Below are 20,335 nucleotides of genomic sequence, written 5' to 3'. Positions count from 1 at the left end.
GCTGGAAAGGCTTTACCCTTTTTCACAAACCACACTGGCTGCTGACCTGTTTCCATCAGACAAGTGAAAGGTGCTCCACAAATGCAGGTAGAGACAAGGGGTTATCAGCTGTGCATTATTGATGAATATCACTGCAGGAGGTTAGAGCACAGCTTGCCAGAAAATTCTAGAGAAGGAAGTGACAACTAGTGAGTTTCCCTTTATGTTTCCTAAACACCTACCATTTTTATTTGAAGAAAAGTAAAACTATATGACCCATGAGGCTAAAAATAAGAAACTCAAGTCAAAGGACAGATGGCCATTTCATTAAAATATGCTCAATATGGAATGAACATTCAGGAAAAAATATTGTTGTGTTAAAGTGTTATCTTCTTTACTTTTTAAAATATATTGTGATATTGGTTACCATATTGTTTGTGTAAGAAAAAGTATTACTATTGTGTCTAATTTTTAGAGCTATCTGGAGCTGCCTTATTCAAACTCACTGAGAAAATTTTCTAGTTTCGCTTTATTTTCCAATTAATGAACTTTCAATGTTTCCCAAGGAGCAAAAAATATATTTATCTTCTCTGACCCTTTCTATTGTTGGAGTCTGGGTAAATCAATTGTACCCCAATAACACTAATGAGAAAGAGAGATCTAGGTGACTTTTACCTCCATTACCTACTGTGTCTGATTTTCATTCTTTAGTTAACAGTTAATGTTGTCCTTTGATTGCAGCTCAGTATAAGAAAATAACAATGATTATTTTAGCATCCCAAATTATATCCTACATAGAAAAATCTGTACATATGGAAGTGCTATGATTTTTAAGATTTTTTAAATTTTTCTTGATACTGCTGTGCAACTACAGTAATCCCACTCTATTTAGGGGTTTTGGACTACAGAGAGTAGAAAGGTGGTGTGTTCAGGAAAACAAAATGTTAATTTCTCTAAGTGAAATTATTAGCCTTTGTGATCATGAGGACTGAAGGTCATATAACAAGAGTCAGAAGGAACTGGAGAAGTTCTTCAGTCTACCCATTCAGCATAGAAATCTGTTTTTCAGTATTTCTTGCATAAAAGTTCATTTAGCTCCCACTTTAATATTCACCGTCACAGAAGCACACTATAAATAATAGTGCCTCAAAATAAGAGCACATTCCAACATGGTACATCTCAATAGTTAAATTTTGGCTAAATATAAATTGGCAGTTTCTGTCATCCTTGAAATTCTATCTATTGGCTTTGCTTATTTCTTCTGAATTAAGTCTTCTTTCTCTGTTACATGACAGCCCTTCTTCTATTTGAAGAGACCTGTCATACCTGCCCTAAGATGAAGTTCAGGTTCAACATCTCTAGTTATTTTATGATTCCTTCTATAACATGATTTCAAGAAACATGAGTATTTATTAATGTTTCTCTTTGAAAGCACTACTCAGAATTGAATACGATTTGAATCATCATTATTTAGTGTGCAATATGTTTGTACATATCAGATTTGAAAGATACATACACACTTATAGTATATATTAGGAAATGACATATAAGAAATGTTACAGATGGCTTTATTAGGGCAATTAATCTCGCTTTGTTAAACAATTCTGCATATTGATTAAAACAATATCCCTTTAAACTATTTCTCAGCCATATCCCTGAATAAAGCAATAATGTAGCTATACAAGAAGTCCTCGTCTGTGTGCCCTATTTTTGTTCTCATCAGTTCGGAGTGACTAGGGAGATATCATTTGATATATTCATGTACAAATTTGTTATGTGAGATCTTGTACCTAAAGTGCCTAGCAGAATGCTGGCAGATACTAGGTATTCAATAACAGTTAGCTTCTTTCATCCTCTTAATTTCTCTTCTTGAGCAATAATATCATTTATTCTTTGGTCTCCCACAGTCAGCTGGAGCTAATGAAAGGCTAGAGCATATGTGTTTGTTGCCATCTGGTTCTGGGATTCCAGTGGGCCTTGGCTCTGAAGATCATTGATACAGTTCCATAGATTGCTGTGACTAAGTTCTCTCTGATGCAATGCATCATCTGTTCCATTAGCTCTGTCAACTTTCCAGTCATCTCTCCCTCAAAACCCGTTTGATCCTTTTACCTGTGGAAACAGTATCTGACTATTTTATCATCTGGCTATTTCAATTAAATTACATTAAAAAAGCATACAGTAAGGTTAAAAATGATCACTATATCACTCCAACTTTCTTCCATCCCCAGAAGGTTAATTGAAAGGCGGCCATCTTGGCGACGTTTAGACAAATGAGGATAATTATGTGTTCTCCAGCTCTTTGAGAGGTTAATTGCTTAGATGTACAAAGCCTTGAAGAACAAAGAAGGAATAAATCAGAAGCAGACTATGATCTGATAATGTAATTTGGTATATTCATGTACAACTCAAACAAATAAACCCCTAATTAGATGAACTCATTCAGTTGCATGAATACACTGCCAGTATACCATGGTCAGGCACCCCAAAATTGTGCACTTCATTCAGAGGACTCTGGGAGGGAGGAGCAGTGCTAAAGCTATGCAGAATTAAAGTGGGGGCTTCCAGGGCATGTCATGAGGAGCTTGTATAATGGAATTTTGCTATATTATATTTATATCTTTTACCTCTTAATTAGCAAGTCGACTTCTGCTGGCCTCTTCAAGTACAACTCTCTTATTTTCTTCAGAAGATACCATTTTTAACACCTAGGGAGAAGGTGAGGGAGTAGCATGAAAAAAATCACTCTAAAATGCAGGAAGGGACACCTGTGCCTGGCACAGGGGAAGAGAACCGAGACTTCTGGGACTGTCGCTCTTAACTACTACTGCTTTTACATCCACTTTTGTTTAGGGTGAGAGAAAGACTTGGAATAGGATCACGTGATGGCCTCTAGCAAGGAATATACAATGTGTTCGACTTTTTTCCCTCTTATACTTAACTGGACATACGTATTTATGAAGAACTGGACTGATACTGCAGTTTTCTGTGAGTTTTCTCTGCCATTGGAAATGTAAATCTCTTTTCACGTTGGGTTTCACCCATGAATTGAAAGTTCTAGGTGCTGTATGTGATTAAATTTATTTACCAGCAGGTCGCACATTTGTTATTACAGATATGGAACTGACCTTTAGTGTTAGGTATTCCCAAATGCCAGAATATGACAAACTTCTTAGTACTATGTTTATTATTATTGTTGTTGTTATTATTATTATTATTATTATTATTATTTGGAGAGAAACCATTTGTCTGGGCTGTCTGTATTCCATATGTGTGAGGATATAAAGGAAAGGCTTGGGGAACAATAATTGCTTTGTGGGTGAACAGTTTATTCCTCTGTTTTCAGTCCCACTTCCTGCCTTCCATAACTTCAATCTTGAGCCACTCTGGAATTTAGCTCAACAAGCTCATATCCTTGCTAGAGCACCCATGTATGATGTGGCTACTTCTACTGTATGCTCATCTTTCTCTACGCTTTCAGAAGTTTATTGAAATTCTTGATCTGTTTATGATTCCTCCCCTATTCTCTTTGATATTTTGTGATTATTCCTTTCATTTTTTTTCCCCCTTTACTATCATCTTAATGAAGTGTCAGGAAGGAGAAGTAGCCAATGCGTGTACTTAGTGAGATCACCTCAATCCAGAAGCTCCTGGTTTAGGTTTTCCTAGCTTGCCCAAGAAATAGATTTCCCTCATTTTATGTGTCATTAATTAAATATACTGTGCACACAAACTTGCCAAGTACTTTTTCCCATGTAACACTACTAATGAAGTTATTCAGTCCTCTAATGAAAATCCTTTAGTATCTCACTATGTCCTGCAAAATAAAGCCCACACTTTTTAGTGTGTTATATAAGCTCTTATCAGTTCAAATTCACTTACCTCTTCCTTTCCCCAGTCCATCATCCATGGCATATTTTGAACTGCATGATTTCATAGTTATACTCATGCCATTTCACTTTTGATTATAGCTTTTTTTTTTTTTTTTTTTTTTGCCTAGAACACACCATATGTTTACTTCCCTCTTCTTCACCACATTAGCAGTATTCATCCTTTATGGATCACATAGCATATTTCAGAAAAATTTTCTTATCTACCACACCCAGAAAGGACAGGCAAAGTGCCAAGGTGCTGTGCTTCCAAAGAACAATCTATTTTTCTGTCTCTCTCTTTTTCAATCTCTTTCAATTATTGTTTTTCTCTATATTTTTCATAACTTTTACCACATTTCATCTTAGTTGATTTGTATATGTAGCTGTAATCCTGTCAGCATGTCAGAGAAAAGACACATTGCCTCAGCTGAGGTTGTATTTGCCTGCTAGTAACAAAACCTGAATAATGTGGCCAAACCAAATAGGAGTTAATTCTTCTCAATAAAGGATTATAAAGGTGTACTTTACAAAGCTAGGAAGAGGCTTTTTTATGTTACTAATATCTCAGATATTGTCTTTTTTTTCTCTATGTCACCTATAGTCTATGGTTTTTATTCTAACTCATCATTTCCTGATCTCAAGATGCCTGCTCCAAATCCAACCTTTATTTTCACTCCAGACCAGAACAAAAATAAGGAAGGAAGGAGAGAATGGCAGCATTTGGATCTGAAAAGTAAAATTTCTATAAAATTCAGATAAAATCAGTAAAAATGCCAATATTCCTTGGCCAACTTCTATCTATTTCTCATTGGACAGAATTGAGTCACATTATCATCTCTGACTAGAAAAGAAAGCCTAGGAAAGCCACTTTGAGCAACACTGGGATTCTTTTAGTAAGGAAGAAAGGAAGAAAGGATATTGGAAAACTATTATCAGTATCTAGCATATAGGTTTTGCTTAATTTTATATCTTCTTTACTTAGCACCCTATCTGGCACATAACAGGTACTCATTAAATATTTATAGAAAAATAAATAAATTTTAAAACTTGAAAGGAACCTTGTTTTATTGGAGAGGGAATTTGAACTCCAAAGAGTTTAAATGATCTCACCAAGGTCCATTACTACAAGTGACAGAGCTGTGGGAAGTTCTTGGAACAAATTCAAATGTAGGAACAAACTCTTGCAAGCATTCTACAAGTGAGTCTAGTTTGTAGTTTAATTTGTGGAACTAATCTGGTATGATAGGCTAGGATAATGCGTCATATAGGCTTTGCTGTTAAAGTTTAAGATTCTTATTATTGGGTCAAGACAATTTCCATACAGACTCATATGACTCCTATTTTCATGCTGGAACTAAATAACTCAGAGACGACTCTTCAGATGTGTCTGCCTCCCTCTCTGCAGGCCCTTGATTATTTCTAGCCCAATAAAAGAGAATGGAATCTTAATTTCTAAAGGAAAATAAAAACAAATTGTAGTAAGCCTTAACAAGAAGGAAAAGGTGGTGTCCTGTCACCACTCTACTTTCTCAAATGGGTTATTTGATTTTTCTTAATTGTTGGTGAAATTTTCTCAAATTGGCAATTATAATTTGAAGCTGATTGCTTACCCAGGTAATTTACAGATTTTGCATTTGGCAAGAATGCTTCATGACACTTCCCATGAATATGGTTTTATTATCTTTCAGCTAAGTTTTCCTTTTTGTATATATTCTATGTTTGGAAGATGTTGTTACTTTTGCCCACAGGAAGTTTAGGTGCTAATTCTGTTAGCTGCATATTTCTGATGAAATCAAGTTTTGTTTTGTTTTGTTTTGTTTTAATAATTTGTTTTAAACCATTTAGAGACCCAGAGGAATTGATTAGGTGTTCCTCAAAGCAAACTAAATAATTGGATTAAAATAAAAATTTATCGAAATAAGTTGCAGAATATTAGCAATAAGTTATACTTTTCTTGGTTCTGATGATGGATTTTAAGGGGTAACTATTCTTATGCTATCTCCTCCTGCCTTCTATTTTTAACAGTCTCCCCACTCACTTTGCCAGCCTGGTCTGAAATCAAAGTTTAATTATCTTTATTTGCTCTTGTACTGTGCATTAAGATAGAGTTTATCCAGTAGTCCAGCTGTTTTGAAGATAATTAGTCAAGAATTCAACCTGCTATAAAATAATCCTTCTAGGCAAAGAGCTGGGGACAGAAGACATTCTTCAGTGATACCAAATTCTCCATTACTCATAAGAGTCACAGATTTTCTATCTGAAGTCAAATATTATGAATTGCACTATCAAGTTAAGGGTTTAAATTGCAAAGGGCAGAATACATTGTTAATAAGTGTTTGCTTTAGGAAAATATATTATTTCCATTTGATGGGACCTTTAAACTCAAAGAAGAAAGTTGATCCATGGTCAACTTCAAATCAATAATTAATAGAATTTTTTTAAAAAATTTGGTATGAACTCGTGTAATAGAAGACATCTTTGCACGTAAATGTTGGAGATGTCTGCTTTGTTTAATTATCCATTCAGTAAACACTTATGGAGCACCTATTATGAGCCAGGATCCATTCTAACCATCCAAGATGAAGTCGTGAACAAGACTTACTAGTCCTTGCCTTCAGGAAGCTTAAAATGTAAGGGCGATTATGTTTCTGTGGTTTCTTTCCTATGGCACTGAAAGTACCTCCTTTGGGTGGATAGTTTATTAATTTTCCAGTAAAGAGGCCAGCTGGCTCTCAGTCTGAGCCTGAATAGGAGGGTAACATGGTCGAGCCCTTTTTAATACAGCTTACTAGTTTCATCTGTCCTTTGTGCTCTATGCTGTAGCTTAGAGGAAAACCAGCCAAGCCCCAAAAATATGGCTGATCCTATAAATGCAAGAGCAGAATAGCAATGAATGTTAATTACAAGCACTTAATTGCTAAACTCATTTTATAGGGAGTAAATGTATTGCTGGACATGCCAAAGCTTCTTCTACATTCTTTGTGAACAACAGCTTACTCTTTCTATAGCATCTCAACAAGAAAGAGGAGCAAAAGGCGAACTTGATCTTCCTATTGAACTTCAGGTTCTTGAATTTTCAGGTCTGCTAACATTGCTTGCAATAAATGATGCTTTTCTTCTGCTGCTTTTGATTGAAGAACACTAGAAATCAGTTGGGGAGCAGGTGCTACATTGTGTTAGATTAACACTGATTGAATTCTTACACAGCCAGCTGATTGAAGCACGTGTTCTGCAAGCTTATGATTCTGCAAACACTAGGTTGCAAGCAGGAGGATATTTTGCCATATCATGTCCCTTAATCAACACCTTCAAATCTATCAATACTGTCAACTGGAGCTTAGATTCCTCAGCCCACTCTGAAATAGCACCCTAGGCTGGTCACAAAAACAAAAATGGATCTCTGGGAGAAAAGAAGGAATTGGTTTAATTTTTTTTTTTCCTTCTCATACTGAGTAGATGAACATTTAAATCGTGAAAATAATCAGATGTTCATTAGACTTGGTAATGACACTGGATGGGCATGGGCCTTTATTCTCCATGTAACAGCCTCTGATTTGATAACAAGATAAAAAATATAAATTATTGGCACAAATGCTTGAAATGCCCCATGAGAATGCACCAGGTGTTGTCATTGGAATGGCTGGGCCAGCCACCAGACATGTGAGGAGATGTTCAATAACTGTTATCCTACATTTTAAAGATGCACTTTATGTAAGCTCTGTGACAATTTAGAACCCATCCTGCTGGGAAAGGAAATGGAGTTAGTTGCTAGGAGAAATAATGCAGAGGTAGACACAATGCAAAGAGAACTTGGAGAATCCTCTGAAAACCAACAGACCATTTTCACAAGGACTTCCACCTAGTTTTAAATTGTCCCAGCAGGCTCACTAGCAGTTCTGGCTGGAGAAGGGAAAACCAGGAGGTATTTATCCATGAGTGAAATATCTTCTTGCCATTGAATGCATGCTGGTCTATTATTTATTTATTCATTTGTATTTCATATATTTAAATGTTTTTCATCAAGTATACATCATCTAACATATAAAATGATCTTAACTGTAAAAAAATTATCTGTGCCTCAGTTTCTTTCTATTTAAGTGGGGATTCGGATAAGATATATCTCAAGGTTGTTATGAGGCATGCGTAGTTCAGTGTCTGCCACTTAGTGAGCCCTATGTAAATGTTTGATCTTATTAGTGCTCCGACGAGAGAATGAATCAAACTTAAAGGTTCTGTAATGCCTCTTTCCCATGTTATCCTAATACACATACAATTTTCTACGTGGAGGTCTTATAATTTCCTAGGACATTTTGTTTTAAACTAACAGTTGCTTTCCAGCTAAGTCTTACATCATAGTCCAAAATTCTGTTGGTTAGGCTTGAAGTGAAGCTAGACTATCGATCTGCCAATGCTATGGCCCTGGTCTCTCTTCATCTGTGCTCTAACCCAGAATCACACACACACACACACACACACACACACACACACACACACACACACACACAAAATCAAACATGCATGCACCCATAATATTTCATTGAATCATTGAAGAGATCCATGCATTTTCAGTAGAAGGATAAAAGAATGGCTTGGCACACCAACTACTACATTTTCCTCCTTTCAGCCTTAAACACTGATGTTCAAAGAGGAAGAAGTAAGCCAATTATTCCAAGCAAAGAGCTTCCTCTGAACTTTCCTCTAACATCCTCCTATACTGATGTTATTACACTAATAGACACTGGGAGATTTCAATGTATTGTCTAAACCACGGGTCCTCAAAATGTGCTTCTTATGCCAGCAGCATCAGCATTACCTGGAAACTTGTTAGAAATGCTAGTCCTTTGGCCCCACTCCAGTCCTATTGATCCAGAAACTCTGGGAGTGGAACCCAGTGATCTTTTAATAGACCCTCCAGATGATTCTCATACACACTGAAGTTTGAGGACCACAGGCTTAAGTGAAGTTGAACCCTACATTTTGATTGATATACTGAGGCCTGGGCCAGTGTGATTCGTTGTTTGTCTCATATAGGGTCAATGAAATTTGTTTGATATTCTGCTTCTGTCTATATACCTGTCAAATGTCATTTTTTCTCAGCATTAGATATGAACACTCCCATAACTTTTTTCCCTGCATATGTTAACTGAAGATATTTTGCACATTTTCTTTTTTACACCTACAGCATCTGGTATTCCTAGGTGGTTTCCCATCCAAGTACTAACCAGGCCTGACCCTGCTTAGCTTCTGAGATTAGACAAGATCAGGCATGTTCAAGGTGGCATGGCCATAGACCAAATTCCGCACATTTTATTCTCTCTTAACTTTATAAAGTTAGCTTGGCAAAAGGAAAATGACCCAATCCATTGATACATTTTATGTAACTTATCTCATGAGATAGAATTTCTTTTAAGGTTCAGCAACTCACACAAGATCTCAAAAGGAAGTAAATGACCAAGCTGGCTGTGAATTCAGGTGTACTAACTCCATTGACTGTGTTCTTGAATTCTATGCAATTCTGCTTTTCGTGACCCATGGCACCTCCTTACTGCCCTTCAGAATCTGGTTGTTAAATATTATTATTATTATTATTATTATTATTATTATTATTATTGAAATTCACCATCTCAGTCAAAAATATAGCTAAGGAAGTTTTCTCCTGAGCCATCCCTGACTCCAAGTCTACATTTGAACCAATGAATAAGGATGGTCACATGTATTTTCTCTTTCAATACCTTAGCTGGGAAGGGTTCTTGAATCACAATTGTGTCAGTATGCAGAGAGTCTTTGCCCTACCCTTCTGGAAAAATAAAACAAACAAACAAACAAGCAAAAGCATTGCTGTTGACCACAGAATTTGAACTGTCTTGGCTCTTTATAAACTATTATTTCAAATCAATAAGGAAAAATGGAGGGGCTTATTCCTAGTGAGGAGACCTCACTACATAATCCAGTGAAAATCCTAATGTAACAGTCAAATTACCCTTCAAAATTTAAATGACTTTATTGAGTGCTTTCCTTGTATATTCTGAAAATAGACCAAAACATGTATTAAAAATAATTATGGAGACCTACTTTAAGAGTGAAAAAGCGGTGTTAGGATTTATTGCGTGTCACATATAATCCATGAGACAGCTCAGGAGTACAAAGAACAGGGAACTCATTTTACTAATACATTGTTTCTCAGATAGACAAAAAGGATCTCTTTTTTTACAATTCAAATCTATTAGACAATATGTTCATGTGCTAAAAATGAAGTCTGTTTCAACTTAATATAAGGTTATCCAGTACCAAATCCATCTAAAATAGTGATACCATTATTTTCAAGCTGCATTAAATATAGTATTGTTCCTTGAAAGAGGTTATAAAGACAAATTCTAAATTATAGCTACTATTTCAAAAGGTCTTGGCGATTCTTGCATCTAATACCCTGATATTTCAGATGGGATAAGTGAGGCCCAGAAAAGCTCTTTAATTCCCGAGGATGCACATCTAGTTTTTGGTAAAGTCAGGACTATATCGCAGCCACCAGTTCAGTGGTCTCGTTCTCTCATTTCATCATTTACTGCCTGATCGAAGAAAATGAGCAAAGAAAAGTATGCTTATCCATTCACTTTTTTTCTGTGTAGAAAGTTTATGTTGTTTCTTCTTTGTAGAAAGTTTATGTTGTATACTGGAGGATTATTTTAAGTTTAGCTTTTGACAAAAGTAATGGGGAAAAAATCGTATGATTGCTCAACAGAAAATCAATAATAATAATTATTATATATGTTCTTTATCCCCACGGGACAACATTTTCAAATTTCTTTTTTAAGAATCCTTACAAACTTTCTCTCTACTAAAGAAATAGGTTGTAGAATTACCATTTCCAAGCTAGGAAAAATGAAAACCAGAATGGTTAAGTGTCTTTGTGTGAATGGCACAGCAAGTTATCTATAGATTTTTAAAGTCTCTTAGAATGCATTACACATTAAATCACATTAAATCACAGAGAGCTCAATTTGCAAAGCAAATTAGTAGAATATCTGTTTTATATCAAACATTTAACTTAAAAAAGTCTAGCCCTCTGCTTTTCAGAGAGAATGGAAGCGGTTGCATGCAAAAGAATGTGACTGATGTAAATTAGATTGAAGATATTACAAGAACCAAATCACTTGCTAAATACTTGGTACTTAGTACTTCAATTTGGGAGTTGATTTTGTGACAAACAGGAGAGTTGCTTTCAGATGGAAAACACTATGATATGACATTAAATGGTGAGATTAAGATGGGAGAAACTCATTTAAATATGAGTTCGGCTTTTAATTCCCTGAGTATTTGAGAGATTAAAAAGGAAAGAATAGAAAAGAGAGAAATTAAAAAAAAATAATAGTTTTCTGTGCTGAAGAAAGGCTGTAGTTTAAGTTTTGTTAAAGAACATAGAATTTGTGTCAGAGATCTCAAATCACAAATCAATGCTACAACACTTCTTGCTATCTAGATGTAAAAAAAAAAAAAAAAAAAAAAAAAAAATCTATGTATGTAGCTTAAGGCAGAGCAGTTTATAAGAACTACATAGATTGGGAAATGAAGTCCATGCTTAGTATGGCAAAATTAACCTTAATGGGATGAAGCCAAATGAAGTAAAATTTGGTCTCACAGTGAGAAAGAAAAATTCCTAATGGTGATACATATGAGACAGTAAAATAATTTTCTAAGAGCATTGCCATTCTTCTTATTAATTAGTTTTTATCATGTGCCTACATTTGTAGTAGATTCTATTTAAAATAGAAATTGTTATAATTTCTGCCCAATGAACCTACAATATTTGTATGACTGTTGAAAATGAAATATAGGCTTCTACTAGTGAGAAGTATCTTGGGGAGTAACTGAGTAGTATTAAAAATACTACAAATATTCAGAATGGCTATCTGTTTTCCTGCAGAGCAGTCAGCAAATCATCTGATTATCTGCACAACCGCCTTTTTGGCTGATCTCCTTCAAGGAGTGTTTCCCTCTGAAAATGAGTATTGACTGGGAAGGAAATATTACTGATGGACTTATGAGTAATGTGTCTAGATTAGGACATCTAAAACATTACTATGAGAAAACAAAATACATAGTGACACAAACATAAACTTTTAACAGTTTTAGAAATTTGGGATAAATGGACAGCTTATGGGAGACCGGAGCATAGGAACAAAGATGCTCCTATTGAAGTGTTTACACTAGCAAAGGAATTGGAATAGTAAGAGGAATCTCCACTTTTGTTCTAGAGAATCCACGTTCTGGCCACAAACTGAAAGCATTTGCATAGTTTGGTGTTTTAGAACATCTTCACATTTGGCGTAGGGATTTGAGGATTGGAGAGGTAATTCTTTGGCCAATGAAATCCATCAGCTTGCATCATTTGCAAGTCAATAAGTTAGTTTTGATAGACCCCACTGTGTTCTTCTCCATCTTCCTCAGTAGTTCTTTTGGTGAAGACAGATCAGACCTCCCTTGATTTAGTTAGTCATGGCTGAGAAAACCTAGAGAAGATCATTGTGAAAATTCCATTTTCCAATGCAAGGCATTGTTATTTCTGTCTTCATATTCAGTGTTGTATTTGAAATTGCTATGTTCCCCAAAGGCTAGTTGCATAGTCTGAGTTAAAATTGATAATCCACACACATCTGCTTCAGGGAACCTGGGACCAGCACCTGAAGGACAGTCTGATGCTGATCAACCAGAAATAGACCAGAAGGTTTGGAGAGAGATCACAGATGGCCCAGCATCAAGGAATGGACAGCTCTATAGGTTAGGTAGACAATAAAATGACAGCAAGCGGAAATAGGCATTAAGTGAACATGCTTTATGCCCATGTCTCAAAATAAATACCAACTAGAACAATGATAGAGGCCCAAAGGAAGTTGCTGCTCCTTTTGGGATCCCTTGTATAAAACCCCAGTTACACGCTGCAGATGTCATTGAACCCCAGGCTAATTTAATGATTTACATTGTTGAGAAAGGATTAGTGAAACTTCCCATTTCAATGGTCTGCTCCTAATTTGCATCTTTAACGAGGTGGGATCCAAGCCAGGTTCTGCTCCTTTGTGTTTATTTTGCAGGAACTGTGTTTATTTCTGATAATTACAAATAAATCTTTCTTCCTTTTCTCAAACTGTCTGAATAAAAGATGTTGGGAGTATGTTAACTCCATAGCTAGAGTAACTATCAAAAAAAGCTAGAAGTAAAATCCAATTATAACTCTTTCAAAATGTAATTAATGTTTTCTTCTCAAAGAGGATGGTTGCTACATTTCATTTTGAAACATTTGTCTTCTTCTTTGTAGTTTCTTGCAGCTTGTCTAAGAGAAACTTACACCACAGGGAGCAGTGACTCCAAACCAGGATGTCATGACCGGGTGTGTCATGAAAAATGATAGAACTGGGGGAAATGTAGGTTAGAAAGTACTAAAGTCTAGACTTTAAATTTGATGAAGCAGCTTTCTGATTCATCTTCAAAGAACTCAGAAAACCAAAGCAAATCTCTCAAAGTTGACTAATTTTAAAAGTCTGTCAAAGAAGCAAGGGGGGAAATGTTATATGTATTTCTGAATTCAACTAAGACTGATGCCATTCAGAAGTATTTAAAAGCCATTTCCATGACCACAAAAACTGAAGAGAAATTTTGTTCTCATCTATTGCAATAGATGACCGGTGTGGAGATGGTGGGGCAAAATGAAACCTCATTATGATTTCTTTTTTTTTCTTTTTTTTTTTGAGCAAGTCTAAGCCAAAAATACTAATCTAAAAGTTCCATCTAATAGCTGTATAACTTTTGAGCTCAAACTGTTATTTTTTTTCCCCTATAACTTTAAGACAAATGAGAAATTCAAGTGAAGAAAATCAACCCGGGAGAGACATTCATCATCCTATGAGAGTGACCATAAAGTTATTTATTTGTCTGTGTGTTGGTTGGTTTTTGATAAAATACACACCAACAGCAAATCTTCACAAAAACAAAGATTTTTTCTCATTCTTCACCTCTGTTTTTCTGTGCCTACATAGATCATGTCTATCACATAATAGGCACTCAAGACATATTTGTTAAATTAATGACTCCACTGGCTTTATAAGTATAATCTTTATTTTCATAACAGGACTAGGGACTTTTAATTCCATTGAGGTGGAAAAATATAAATTACAGTTCATAGAAGGCAAAAAATAAATTTAATTTAGATTTAATATCTTTGTCTCATGTGGAAATGGCTTTATCTTCTTGTGTGTCAATATATCCTGCTTTATATTAAAGACATGAGATGTAACATGAATTAGGAATAAAAGGATGAGTTTTATAGTCAAACTAGGTATACCACTTACTAACTATATGACCTGGGGCAACACTATTTGACCTGTCTGAGACTCATGTTACTAATGTGTAAAATGGGAATTAATCCACCTATCTCACAAATGTTGAGAGAATGCATGTACAGGATCTGAATACAGTTTCTGGCATGCATTCTAAGTGATTAAACAATGACAATAGCTAATAATTTTTATTATCATCAGTATTAAACAGTTGATCTCCTCTACTAATTTACATATTCACTGACAGGTATGCTAAGTTCTTTACTTTTAATCTCTCAGTTATAGCTTTCTGTTCTGCATTCTATAGCTGCTGAACACATATTTACAAAAGTGATTTTTAAAAATAGTGATAAACAGCATTATATTATTTGCTATTTAACTAAATCTTATGGAAATATAATAACAGAATATTAAAAAGGTTTAGTACTAGTACACCATTCAAGAGGAACATTCAGAAAGGGAAAACTCAGGGAGACAAAATTATGAAGTACCTGTAAATAGTACTTAGAAACATTGGCTAATAAAGCTGTGATGGATCTTAGATATGGTATAATACAGTTCCATTTTTTCAAACAGTGTGACTTGCCCAAAGTCACTTGTCCAAGACTCCTCAGAGATCTGCTCCATATTTTCACAGAGACAGCTAGCTAACCTGATCCATGAATTGGCACAAATGTGTTTAATATCATTCTGGGAGACGATGTGATATGCTTCCTAAAGATGAAGTGAAAATACCAAGAATATCAAGCCATAGTAAAGGACAAATTGCATTCACGAATTATGATTTATAAGCTTCTTTAACAAACTCCTACTTTTATTCTCACAATGTGTCCAAAATGGAGTCATCACACTTTTAAAGATGAGGAAGTTGAAGTTCTATGAAGCTATTTAATTTATCCAAAGTCATACATGTGGTACTTAGCAGGTCTTGCACTTGACACTAGGTTTTGTGACTCTCAGTGACCTATGTTTTCCGGTTATGAAAGCTTTATTTTCACAGAGGTAAACCCTCTTAAGTTTGAAAAAAAATCAAACCAACAGACTTTTTCTTTTAAGAAAATGCCATACCTATCAACTTTTTCTTATCAGTCATTCAATACCTAATTAAACATAGCATAATGTAAATAAAAACTCCTTCAACTACTTAGATCTAAGTTGTGTATTAAACTAATAAGAATAACATATCTAGAATCAGAATACATGAGTTTGAGGCTTAGTTCCTCTGTGTGACATTGAAGACACTATTTTGCCTCTGCTCCCAGTCTGTCTGATGGGGAATGTTTGTGAAGGTGGTGTAGCCCCTGCAAAGAGGAAGAGGTCAATGGCCCCCACCATGCAGAAGAATAGGCCCTCTAGGGCACAGAATGATTGAGGTCCACTCATTGTAAGGGCTTATAGAACAGAAATTAATATCTAGCATTTGCTATGTTGAGAATGGGAAGGAGATCTTATTGGAGAGAGATCAACTTTTACTTATAGGTGATTTAGGTTCTTTACATAGGTCCTGGACCAGAAAGTTCACTTCTCCTCCTGGTTATTCTCTCGAGGAAACGTTAATTACCTCCTTAATACCTTTTTATGGCTCTGTGAGCACAATTGCATAGTAAGACCTTGGCTCTGAACACACTTTCTCAATGTGCAGGTTCTTCATTAGTATCCCAAAGCTGATTGCTTTCTCTTGACTCAAATTCTACTTCTTAGCAAGTGTTTTAAAGAGACTGCCCTCTTTTTTTAACCTTACAAATGTTAAAAAAACAAAAAAAAGTGGCTCAAATTCTACTTCTTAGCAAGTGTTTTAAAGAGACTGCCCTCTTTTTTTAACCTTACAAATGTTAAAAAAAAAAAAAAAAGATGGTATGCTATGGATCATAAAGGTATTTTGGAGTTCTTTCTACTTGCAGCCCCTTCCTCTGGGTAATGTGAGACCCTGGGGTCTTGCCATCTTCTTTGTTAGTGACTCTGTCAGCTTAGATAGAAAGAACTACCAGAAAAATGAGACTTGGAGGGCAAGTCCTTCAGCATCAAAACATGAATCATTTGGCCTCACTCTCTTCTGGTTGCCTTGTCCCTCAGAGAAGAACCGAAGGACAGCCAGGCATTCCTAGCTGATGGAATCCTGGCAGCTGGGGAAGTTCTCAGCAGTTGTGATGATGCTCTGCCTTCACAAATGCCAGGCTGGGCCAATGCTTACCTGAGAGCAGAGGCCACTAGGCATGGAGAAGGAAGAAACAGAGTGGCGTATAAGAAAAAGCAGACAGTGTCTGCTGCAGAATCCTCCTGGTGGGGGCAGCTTGTCAATGCCATTAATGAAGCCAGGCATACACTGCCAGAGTGATTCAAGTGGGGGCCTGGCTAATAGGCCCCAGAGCAGAAACTGACCAGTTTCGCTATTGGAATATAAAGAGCTTATCAACAGTGTTATCTGTATCGTTGACACTAAGTAAAATAATTCCTTAGAAAACTTCAAAATTAGCATTTAAGAATGAAAAATCGTTACAATTACAGCCATGGTAGCAAGGCAGCTGTTGCCCCAGGTCCCTCCTCCATGCATCTTCTCACTTGACTGCACTTAGAGCCAAGGCCCTTGTCTCTTTAAGGTTCCTGAACCTGAAATTTTTCTTCTTTGGTTCTGAGGGAGGTGGGTCAGGCCTATATTTATGTGAGTAAAGGGAGCCACTGCCTACATGGTAAGAGATCTTTGAACACCTTGCCAAGGGGCTAATTTTTCTCCTATTTGGGAAGAAATTCTGCCTATTAGTATCAGTCCTTTACACTTGGTAATACAGATAATTGGCCAGAGAAGGTCATTACTAAAATAAACAAGCTACCTGAGAAGATGTGGGTTAATGAGAGAGGCCTACATTAAGGTGGTATTAGCTTGGTGGTAGAGCATTTGGATCCCAGCCCTAAGCGGGTGGGCAAGAGGTGGGTCCATTGAGTGGCGGTTTGACCATGGCTGTGCAGCTCCAGGGATCCCCCAGCATAGTCCATAGCTCTCCAAATTTACCACAGCTATTGCAGTTCATAGACTCGAGCACATTTCTAAATACATATGGGTTTATATGGGTTTTCTTTTGAATTCACAAAAGAAAAGAAAAATTAAAAGAAGAGGAAATTGAGATAAAGTTGTTTCTAGTGTTATATTTTCTAAAAGAAATCTTTCTTTGGGTGCATATTACCTCCTACCCCCACCCCTGCATCCCCAAACAGTTCTTGGGATAAACATCACCTGAGACTCAGAAGTTCACAGTAGTAACATAAACTTTGGTTACCTAAAGACCACATTAAAAGAGCAATGAGGATACTTCTTTCAAGAATACCCTCCTTCATGGCTTAAATATGACCCCCCCCTCCTTTTTAAATAATAGCTTTATTGAAATATATATTCGCAGAATTGTGCAACTACGTATACAATTTCAGAACATTTTCATTACCTCCCCCGATTAACACCATATCTATTAGCAGTCAATCTCAATTTACCTAATCTTCCCTACTAATCATAGGAAACCAATAAATGGTTTTCTGTCTCTATAGATTTGCTTATTCTGAGCATTTTATATGAGTTAAGTCATATGATAGGTGGTCTTTTGAGACTGGCTTCTCTCACTTAGCCTAATGCTTTCAAAGTTCACCCATATGAGAGCAGGTATCAGGACTTCATTCTTTTTTATGACTGAAAAATAATGCATTCAATTGAAGTTGTTTCCGCTTTTTCTCCATAATGAGTGATGCTATGTGAACATTCATGTGCCACTTTCTACGTGGACAGACATTTTCATTTCCCTTGGGCATATGCCTATTGGTGTTGCTGGGTCATATGTTAATTTATGTTTAAGCTTCTGGGGAACTGCCATGCTATTTTCCAAAACAGCTGCCTCATTTTACATCCCCACCAGAGATGCATGAGAACTCCAATTGTTCCACAAGCTCACCAATGCTTCCTATTTACTTTTTCTTTTTCTTTTTTTTCTAAATTATAGATCCTCTATTGGGTATAAAATGACATCTCATTATGGTTTTTATTTGCATTTCTCTGATGACTAATGATGTTCGGCTTCTTTTCATGGGCCTATTGCTTATTAATATATCTTTTTTGGAGAAATGTCTATTCGAATCATTTTAAAAATTGGGTCGTCTGTCTTTTTTGTTGAGTTCCCAGAGTTCTTTATATATTCTGGAAACAAGCCACTTAGCAGATACATGATTTGCAATATTTTTTATATGCTATGGATTTTCTTTTGACTTTCTTGATTGTGTTCTTTGAAGTACAAATATTTTTTTTGTTGTTTAATTTTAATGAAGTCCAATTTACCTACTTTTTTATTTGTTGCTTGTGCTTTTGGCGTCTAAAAGACCATTGCCTAATCCAAAGTCAAAAAGTTTTATACCTATCTTTTCTTTTTTTTTTTCATTTTTTCAATTACAGTTGACATATAATATTAGTTTTAGATACATAATGTAGTGATTAGACATTTATATAACTTACAAAGTGATCGCCCTGATAAATCTAATGCCCTTCTTACACCACACATAGTCATTACAATAGTACTGACTATGCTGTACTTTATATCCTGCGACTGATTTTATAAGTAGCAATTTGTATATCCTAATCCCTTCTCCTTTTTCAACCATCCTCCTAACCCCCATCTCATCTGGCAACCATAAAAATATTCTCTGTATCATGAGTTTGTCTCTTGTTTGTTCGTATGTTTGTTTTGTTTTTTAGATTACACATAAAGTGAAATCATATGATATTTTTCTTTCTTTACCTGACTTATTTCACTTATCATAATAACCTCTAGGTCCACCCAAGTTGCCGTAAATGGCAAGATTTCATTCTGTTTTATGGCCAAGTAATATTCAATTGTGTATATGTACCACATCTTCTTTATCCACTTGGGTAAGGCAAAACAAAAGAAAAAATAACAAATGGACTGTATTAATCTAAAAAGGTTTTGCACAGCAAAGGAAATCTTCAACAAACGAAGTGACAACCTACTAAATAGAAGATATTCAACAATGATCCATCTGATAAAGGGTTACACCTATGTTTTCTTCTAAGAGTTGTATAACTCAAACTCTTACATTTAGGCCTTTGATCCATTTTGAGTTAATTTTTGTGAATGACATGGGGTTTTATTCAATGCATATGGATATCCAGTTGTTCCATCACTACTGAAAAACTCTTCTTTCCCCCACTTAGTTGTCTTGACATTCTTGTCAAAAATCAATTGACTATAGTGTGCAATTTATGTCTGACTTTTCAATTCTATTTCATTGATCTAAACATTTATCTTTATGCCAGTATTACACTGCCTTGATTATCATAGCTTTGCAGTAAGTTTTGAAATTGAGAAGAGAGAATTCTCTTTTTCCTCCTTTTTCTAAGATTTTTTGACTATTTTAGATCTCTTGAATCTCCATATGAATTTAAGGAACAGCTTGCTAATTTCTGAAAAGAAGGTAGATATAATTTTGAAAGAGATTTAATTGAATCTGTAGATCAATTTGGAGAATAATGCCATCTTAATAATATCCAACCTTTCAATCTATGAACATTGGATGTCTTTCCATATATTTAGGACTTTGTTTCAACAACATTTTAGGTTTTAGAGTGTAAGTTTTATACGTCTTTTATCAAATTTAGTTTAACATATTTTATTCCTTATTGTGCTAACATAAATAGAATTGTTTTATTAATTTTATTTTCAGTTATTTTATTGCTAGTGTATAAAAATGCAACTGATTTTTCTATATTTATGTTATATTCTGAAATCTGACTGAACTTGTTTATTCATTCTAATAGATTTTTAGGGGCTTTCTTAGAATTTTCTATATATAAGATTATGTCATCTGCAGAGAGATCATTTTATTTCTTCCTTTTCAATCTGGATGCCTTTTATATAATTTTCTTGCATAATTGCTGTGGCTACAATCTTTCATACAATGTTAAATGGAAGTGTTTAAGCATCCATTTTATCCAGAATGTACTTAACTACACAACAAAATATATTGGGGGATGGGGTACAACTAGAGGTATACATTATTTATATGTGTGTATGTGTATATAGAACATTGGCATGAAGCACATGTACATATTCAGTCATATTCTGGGTGTAGCAAAAATTAAATCACTAAACTACACCTTCTAGATGC

At 35.3% G+C, this 20,335-nt stretch overlaps 1 protein-coding gene and 1 pseudogene across 9 annotated transcripts in view; one reads left to right on the top strand and one right to left on the bottom strand.

Annotated features, from left to right (window-relative positions):
- Positions 1-20,335, top strand: part of OPCML (opioid binding protein/cell adhesion molecule like) — a 478,631-nt gene that overhangs the window by 215,578 nt on the left and 242,718 nt on the right. The gene's annotated exons all lie outside the window — the stretch shown is intronic.
- On the bottom strand, positions 9,025-9,143 carry LOC112470949 (annotated as a pseudogene).

This window comes from Pteropus alecto, unplaced genomic scaffold (assembly GCF_000325575.1).
Source record: "Pteropus alecto unplaced genomic scaffold, ASM32557v1 scaffold210, whole genome shotgun sequence".
NCBI lineage: Eukaryota > Metazoa > Chordata > Mammalia > Chiroptera > Pteropodidae > Pteropus > Pteropus alecto.
The sequence above is the reverse complement of the archived record's forward strand: the minus strand, read 5'-3'. Positions and strand labels throughout refer to the sequence as shown.